A 9,202-nucleotide genomic window follows, 5' to 3' on the forward strand; every position below is an offset into this window, starting at 1 on the left:
TTCTCAATGTCCCGGGTGGCCAGATCTCCCGATCCAGAATCCATGGAAAACTCTGCTGTCCGTTTTAGAGCTGCTCTTGCTGAAATGTCCCATGGAGTCACATTATTTTCTGGTCTAATAGTGACCTTAAGTATTGTATTTAGTCTTCTTTTTTTTTTTATTTTTCAGGAAAGTCAGACAGCAGCAGTAGAGTCACAAGTATATCAAGTGATCAGAATTAAACTTACTGGGGACAGGGATCAGAAGAGTCAGAAGAAGTTGCTAAAAAACAGTAGCACTTAGATGGCACACTGTTACGATAGGGATTTCCACCTGCTCCTTTGGAAGGGTGTATGGCTTGTACAGTGCACCTGTTCAGGAGTCAAGGTACAAAAAGGAGCTCTGGACCCCAAGTGGCTGTTTCTTTGGGTGTACATCAGAAGGAGACTCTGTGGGGGGGGGGTTGGACATTTGGACAAGCTGCTCCCAACGTAGTAATGTTGCTGTTGAAGACAAATGGACTTACCACAGGTTTTCTCAGATGTTATGTGGATTCCTTGAGTTTCTGCCTTCTGCTGGCAGCCGCGAATGGTCTGGTCAGGTTGGACAGGGCTCTGAGCAACCCAGTCTAGTGGAAGGTGTCCCTGCTCAATGCAGGGGGGTTGGACTAGATGACTTTTAACAGTCCCTTCCAACCCAAACCATTCTATGATTCAGGTGCGTGTACGGTAACAGTAACCCTGCTGGAAGGAAGCACCTGGGTTTTAATCACTAGATGCTAACAACTGTTAGCCACAGTGAAGAATCCTGAAACTGTGTGGACACATCATGGTATTGTTGGGGCTTCTTTTATTGATACATTTCTGCTGAGCAGGTGCTGCTGTGCAAACATTAATTTGTTGATCTTGTGCTGAAAATAGTTGCAGACATTGGCCAGAGTAGGCTGCATGTGTAGTATGGATATAGCTGCTTTTGTGTGCTTCATACTGGAAATGTCAGCGATGTTTATGGACATGGCTCTAAAAAGTTCACTTTGAGGAGAAGACTGCTATGGGAATAGAAGCTTACCTATTTGTTTATAGAATAAAAAGCTTGCACATTATTATGTAAATAACTATTTTATGGTGTTGTCTCTGGTCTCATCTCATCCCATGAGGCTTTCTGCAGGCCGCTCCAGGGTGGAATGTATTAAAACACATGTATTTGTTTCACTTAAAAAATGCTTTTTGTTGCTATGTTCTTTGGATCCCTGAATCATAAGGTTAAAGAATGCATTAACATTCTCCCACCTAAAATTTCAAAACAGAGGTTTAAATCTGCATGCCCAAAACTACAGGCAGATGTTACCTAGGCAAAGGTAAATGGAAGAGATGGAAGAAGCTGGAGGTACTGCAAGAGGAGCAGTGTGGAGAGGGATTGCACAGCTGAATGGGGTGGTGTGAGAACCTTTTATGTGATGTTTTTGTCTTAATAATTACATTAGTACGAGAGGACCTAGGGACTAGCCAAACCTGGAATGCCATGGTGTGAGATTGCAGCATAAACAGTACCAATAGGAGGAGACCCTGCTCCAAACTCTAACCATCTGAGTAGGCAAAATGGAGGAAGGAGGAAACATGGAACCACACATCAGACATTGTGTCTCTGCTGTGATTTTTGTTCCTGTGGGACAGAAGCCAAATGGATGAGTGCAGAAAGACGAATAGAGCCTGGGAGAAGGGAAGAGTGGGACAGCACTTGAAGAGACTGGGAGATGAAGCTGAGCTATGGGAGCCTATGGGAAGGTGACAGCGGAGGGAGCAGCCCACCAATGCACTGCAGAGACTGCTGGGTGCAGACAGGTGTGCAAATTGTTGAGTGGGCTGGAAGGTGTTGAAAAAATGGCAAGAATAAGACTAGCCTTCTCTGAACCTTTCATAACCGTGTAAGATTAAGTCTGCACAGCTGCAAGGAGACCTCAAAGAGAGGAATTTTAGCTTCTCTGTCTTCTTTCATTTCAGATTGGACAGAGGGGCTGTTTGCACTCTTCAAAGGTCACGTACATCATCAGTTTCCATTAGCCTGGACACCATCAAGTAAAACCTTAGTTTCTAGCCCCTTCAAATAACTTGAAACAGCTGCTTGGATATTTGCAAGCACAAGCGGAAGGAATGGGTTGTGGTTACAGGATCGCATCCAAGCGAGTGAACAGTTCTGTAAAACAGTTACAAGGAGCCAACCACTAACTGATAACTGTTACACACCTGGAGCGTTGCAGGCTGCTCTACTACAAAACTACATCTAAGAATATTGATCTCAGAGGTAACACAGATCACAGGCTGCTTTTCTACTAGGGAAGCAAATAGCCACCATGTTGTCTTGTGTCAGCCCCAGAGGTTATCGGTTTAGTGCCAAGGGGTCAGCAGCAGTGAAGGTTGTGTTCCCATGCAGATAACAGCGAAGGAAGTTTGCTCCAGATCTCCTCTTTCCCCTCCTCTTCTATTACTCTGCAGTTCTCCCCTGGCATTCCCCATCACTGTTTGCCCCTTCCTCTGATTTTATCTGGGTTGTCTGAGGACATACTTTTGAGTAAACAATAGTTTTAAAGGGGTGCTGGTTATATGGATGAAAATGCGGTAATAGCTAGTCTGATTTCCATCTGGCATAATTTAGGAGTAAATCCATTGACATTAGTAGAATTGAATGGATATAAATATAACAGAAGTCTGGTCCTATATTTTAAAGGTTAAGCCTAGAAAATACTGTAACTTACTCTCCCCTCTCACTTTCTTTTCTCTTTCAAGCCCTGCCACAAATACAAATGTCTTAATTGGGATTTAATCTATTTCTGCCCAGTTTAATCAAAGATCTGCCAGTAAAGAATTTTATGAGATGCAGAGGTGAAGCCCTGCTGATCCCCTACCTATCTTTAGAAGAATCTCGCTGGCTGCTGGTTCTGAAAAACCTCAGCAGCAGTTGTTCTTTTTTCCCTTGGTCAGTTATGTCAAGCAGCGTATCTGTAGCTATGTTTAGTTCTGAGCACAAACATGAGGCAGAATGGAAGCTTTTTGGCAAGTGAAGAACATGATTTTCAGCCTATTCACACAGAATGGTGTTAATTAATAGATTGTTTTCTGACAAATAGTTAATTGTGCCTGACTGTTTTCCATATGGCTAAGGAAATAAAAAACTCAATGAGGACACAGTATTTAAAAATCCAGAAATTTCAGTATGAAACCGATGATATGATATCCAGACCCATTTGCTATACTTCTAAAATGGGTTATATGAATATTTGCATATGACAGTGTTACTGAAGTACATGGTTTCCAGTTTTCTTTTTGCACTTTTATACTGGTGTTGCTCAGGTGAGTTACTTAACATTTTTTTATATGTAACATGTTTGAGCCAGTACAAACTAGAAAAGAGATGTCAATGAAAAGACAAATACTTATCTTCATAGTAGGAATAAAACTGAAAGAAATAATTTGTAAAATTTCCCAGTCACTTCAGTGCAAATACATTTCTAATGTAGAATTAGGTGGAGTTACTTTGATAATATTAATACGTGTTTGTTCTCTTGGGGTTTTCACTTTCTTGTAGCTGCAGAAATAATAGCAGCTCTATAATGTTCATGTTACTCTCACCTGCTGTCTGGGGTGATTTATTAGCCCACAGTAGGAAAGAGTCTTCCATTGATGAAATCAGGTGGTTCATGAGATCGTGTACTTCTCATGCCAAAAATCTCTTTGGATATGTGATGTGTTTGACGAGAGATGTAAAAGTCTAATGCTGTTACCAGGAAGTTCCTTATTTTATTATGTATTTCAGGGATAATTCTTAAGTCTGAAACCTTAGTTTCCTATTCTGCCCCCAGGGAGATAACCTGTAGCATGCAATCTCTTTATACTAGCTTTGGAAATTAACTTTATTCCTCCCGACTTTTTCTTCTAGAAGAATGTTCAGTTCTCAGTAGAATTGTGCTATGAGTAGTTAAATGCTGTGATTATTGCAAAAATATGAAACACTGAGAATTAGAACCGGATAAAGAGCATTAGCTTTCAAAATTGCATAGCTTATAGCATGTAATTTGCTGATATTTGTAGGATTTGGGTCTGTAGATTGATGGCCCTAATTGTGTAGCTTTTAGTAATCTAGATGAAATAACATGGCACAGCACTAAATCCATTTGTCCTGTGTGGCTAATTTGAAGCTCAGCATAGATAGCTGCCAAGTCGAAGGTTCTTTATGTTTGTCTTCCTCATATGGTTCTGTTGAATATTCATAGTTTCTATTAACATATGCCCTTCAATATTTGCTACATTTTTGTTGTAGATAGTAGATTAATTAAAAGAGTTGTTACCATAATCCCCTGGGCTCTGTGATCTTGTCAAATCTTGTAATATAAGCAGTATCAGGTCTGGGAAAGTGATGCCTCTTGAGAAGTGGCAGCTGACATCCTGACCATAGGTCCAAACCTCATAGCTTGAATTCTTTTACTTTAGGAATATTTCTTCTACTGCCATCTTCTGAAATAAAGAGGTTTTATGAAAGCTGAGCCCTCATGTTTATTGTAGGTTCCTAGCCACAGAGAAAAGCTTGAAACTATGGAATATCAGCAAAGCAAAAAGATGTGATGGATCAGCAAGAACTAAAAATGTATTTTAAATACCAGGCAAACCTCAGACTCATTTTCAAGCCCCACTTGACATCCCCCAGGGAGCCTTGGCTGGCTAGAGTTGGTAATACTGGTTTCCTGTTAAAGCTGCCTTGTCAGTTATTTTTGCAACGTTAGGGATGGATGTGTGTGCATTTCTTCACGTACCAGATAGGTAGTGGTGACAGCTATCCAGCAAATCACAGGACCAGTGACAAACTGCAGTTATCCTCTAGCTCTAAACTTTCTCTCCTGCATTCTTCCCACTTGCCCATTTCCTCTGTGACCATCACTCGCTTGAAATTATTTTTGCAGGGTTAGAGTAATGACCATCTTAAAAAGACATTTAGCTGAAAAAACACATTTGAATTTTCTATTAGTCTCCCAAGCATGTAATGATACCTGATCTCACAGTGTCCCCAGGACCACAGTGGCACATGCTCCAGCATGGGCAACAATTTCCTAATGGTGAAACTGGCCAAGGACTATGACAGAGTAGCTGAGGATCTCTGTTAGGGAACGTTTTGCAGAACAGACTAGACAAATCCTGGGAACAAAGCCTGTCCTTTCCCGAGCAGAGGTTGAATGAGTTGATCTTTCAAGTAATCTTCAGCCCTCTTTCTGTGAATCTAAGCTTTCACATTTCCAAACCAGTGACTGGTTTAAGCCTTCTTGGAAGGCAGAAAAAGGATATTTTCAGCTTTTCAGTGGGGCAGGTGGCACTCTTTGATTGGATCCTATTTGTCTTCTTTACCCATTCCCTAGAAAACTTAACAAATCCCAAATCAAACAGAACTTTCTGAAAGGGCAAAGATGTTAAAATTCAACTTTGTCCTGGTTAAGGAGTGAAAGAAAGCAAATTGGATGTTAATGGAATAACTGTTCATTTTCTACCTTTACTGGCACCCTGGGATCCACCATTACTGAGATCCACCATGAAGACCTACTGCATGATCTTCTGTCTCTCCATACTGGTTGCCAAGTTGTAGCAAACTGGAAACTTGTTTGGGGGGCAGGGGTCTCCTGGAGCTCAGGTGGGTTTCTGAGAAAAAAGCAAAATCATCTTGCCCATCAAAAAATTTCGAATTGATAAACAAATTCTAATGAAAATCACATGTTTAAATTCCTCTTTTTTTCCCCACCAAGAAAGCAGTTATATTCCTTGAGTGTCATATATATTTTGTGGAGGTCTGTCATTGTGCTGGCAGAGATACAGACTTTATGTTTCTATCCATTTAAAAAAAGATATGGTCTCAAATAATTGAATGGCTTTGAAAGCGACAACCAGGTAAATAAATAAATAATTAAAAACCGCAAATATAGGAACTTTTTGTGATAGATCTTTACTTAGGCATCTAAATAATTAGGTTTGGATTCCAAATTGTGACTAATTTTCACCAAACTTTTCAGAAATCTATGGCTGCTCTGCATTTTTTCAAAATTAAGCCAAATTATTAAGGATTCATTTACTTGTATTTTTTCTTTTTCAATAAGGCTTCCAAGTATTTCTCAGCATGTTCAAAATTCCAGCTGATGAAGCATATAGAGCATATATAGCATATAGATTTTGTTAGTGTTTTTTGAAGGTAATACATTTTTGTGCCAGGCGTGTAGTGAATTCACTCATTTGCTTGAGGTCATTAGTTGCATTGCAGTCTATCAGTATTATTGAATATTGATCAATGACACGGTAGACTGAAACTATGCAATATTCTGGACTGTCCTTGAGACAACATAATAACAATGACAAAGAAACATCTTGTTCTCTCTGCATTGCTCCCCTGCTATTTTTTCTTCCAGCACTTGTGATTTATAATGACCTTTGACTAAAGCAGTCAAATCTTTCAGTCTTGAAAAGGTACCTGTCATGATGGGCCATCATTTCTGAGATTGAATATTTGGAAAGACAGTGTGATAGAGAAAGGCGCAGAACATCTTCTGGGACAGATTTCAGTCACTGTAGTTTTAATGTAGACATTGATGATTACCTGTCCTTCATGAAACAGACACCGTAATAATTTCAAATGACATTTTACACGTTTGAGCCATCATTAAAAACTGCAAGCTGCTTTCAAATCAAAACTCCACCTCCAGCATTCACGTTTGATTGGGTGCTGCTGACAAGTGTTCTTGAGCTGATGATTAGAAATCCATGCACTTTTATGAATTGAAAGATGAGATGTGTGTATCTCTTGAGGTAATGGGTATTATTACTCATTTATCCTAATCTGGTACCCACTTGATCAGCTGAAGTCAGATTCAATTGTAAATTATAGACTCTTTAGAGCCAGTGAGGTGAGACTGTGGTGTCTTTACATTGATTCTGCTCCTGTACAATTACCATTATACTCCCCTGATGATGATGATGAACTCCCTTGTAAAATGCTTCAACTTGGCTTGAACAGAAACCTCTGCTCACAGCAAAACTCTGGCATATAACAACCTGCAGGGCATAGCAGAGGTAGTGATTGCTTTTGGTATACTGGGGCATACCTGGGGGAAATTGTCTTTCCCCACCACCGAGTAACAGTATCCATTCTTCAGCAGTTGCACAGCAGATGTGGCAGAGCTTCCAAAGGTCCTCGTCTCTCTTCTTCTTTCTAACTCAAAACCATTCACAGGTATGATCCCTTTTCCTTCTGGGGCTGACCCTGATGTGCAAAATGGCTCCATGAACTGAAGATGAAGATACACAATCATGCCATGGTCCTTCTTAGTGTTTCCTAGGGCAAGCTAGGCTTACTGGAGGAACAGGACTGCTCCATTTTAAAGGAAAGTTCAGTATTTTTCCCTCAGTAGTAGGATTATCGTGCTTTGAGGTACAGTGCTTTGGAGACAGCACAGCTGCTCAGCTCTCACAGAACTGAGCTTTGTCTCAGAAGTACAGTTCATCCTACTTTTTAATTCTATGATTTGTATTTAAATATTAAACTTCAGGCAGTTGCTTTCACCAGCCTTTCTGTGATATGTTCATGAGATGTTTCAGAAAGCAAGTTTACAGCCATCCTCACTTGCAGTCAGAAGAGCCCAGACATCCCATAGATAAGCCATGTGTAGGCAAAATGCATGAACACACAAGAGATGCAAAGGTGTCTGCTAATAGCATCTTCATTTTTATCCTGAATGTGTGGTGTGAGTGTGCTGGAAGAGAGATATGGTTGCGATTACCTCCACTTTTGCACAGGTCTTTGCTTTCATCTGGCAGCTTTGTGCTCTTCTCCACCCTTCAGCCTTGCCACTCATTTGTTCAGTCAGTATAACTGATAAGAAAAGCCTGAGGTTAATGGTCTTTCCTTCCCTTTTTACCTCCTTGCCCTGTGCCTCTTTTATAAGCAATACTTAAAACATGACCTCTTCCAGCACAGGTTTGTTCCCAGTCAAACTGGCTTTGAAGGTCAGTTGAACTGTATCTGGCCTGTCCACTGTCTCTTGATCAGCCTCAGCTGCCAGTGCCAGCAGGGTTGTTCTGACCTTCCCACGTGTCTGACTTGCCTTCCGTCTCTGTCCTTGCAACTTACAGGTTGGGCAGGTCTTCCTTGCCACAGCCCTTGAGTGATGAAATGTCCTTTTCCATTCCCTGCTCTCCCTTGGCAATTTCTGAGAAGTAATAAAAAGGGGAGGGAGGAGGAGGGGGGAAGATAGCAAAGTGCAGGTTTTTCTACAGAAATAATTTAGCTCAACACTGTATCTTTTCAGGAGTGGACCTTTGCTGTTTGCAAAGCCTTGCTATCATAAATTACCTCTGCTTAGTTTCAGACAGTGCTCTCAGTCTGAAGAAGCTGCTATAGAAGAACATGTGTTTTACTCAGAAAGCATCAGAAGGCTTCTTAAAACACAGCAGAGTTCCTTTCACCTTCTCTAAGGTGAAAAGCAAGTGGTATCTTTTTTAACAAATGGTTTGGAGCATTTACCATCTCCTGTGGTCTCTGCCTGTTTGCTCTTCCCTGACATTATCAGAAAGTTAAGAGTCTCCTGTGTCACTTCAACAGAGCTCTTACTTGCGGACCTTCAAACATCAACCTCGTGCATAGCAAAATGATCCTGGGCCATGGCAGACGATTCTAAAATAGATTAATTACTTCCCCCCCGCTTTGAGTCCCCTGAAGTTGGGTTTCTGTGTATTTAGTTAACCAGTTTCTGTGGACCCGTGGATCAGGAGAAGAAAGAGAACACATCAGGTTTTTAAACTTTTCTCATGCAGTCGTGAAATATATTTTTACTTAATGTTGTACTGTGAATTAAGTTTATGTGATTCTGGGTTTTCCATCTCCTTACATTCCTTATCTTTTGCAAGGAATCTACTGCAAAGGAAATCTGGAGTGTTAAACTCTACCAAGTCAGAAAGATCAAGGATACACATTTTATACAGCTCTAAGTGATTTAAGGTACAAGGTAACTTCAAATCATCCTGCAAACCCTTAAGCTGCAGTAACCATTTTATATGACTAATGCATTTGTATTGATGCAACATTCATGCAACACATATGCATGAAAAACTGCACATGTACCAAATTATTATACAATCAGTTTAACTCAAGGACAACTTAAATAATGACTTGCTGGTCTAAATCTAGACTTCTTTCATTT

This window comes from Antrostomus carolinensis, unplaced genomic scaffold (assembly GCF_000700745.2).
Source record: "Antrostomus carolinensis isolate BGI_N321 unplaced genomic scaffold, ASM70074v2 scaffold18971, whole genome shotgun sequence".
Taxonomy (NCBI): Eukaryota; Metazoa; Chordata; class Aves; order Caprimulgiformes; family Caprimulgidae; genus Antrostomus; species Antrostomus carolinensis.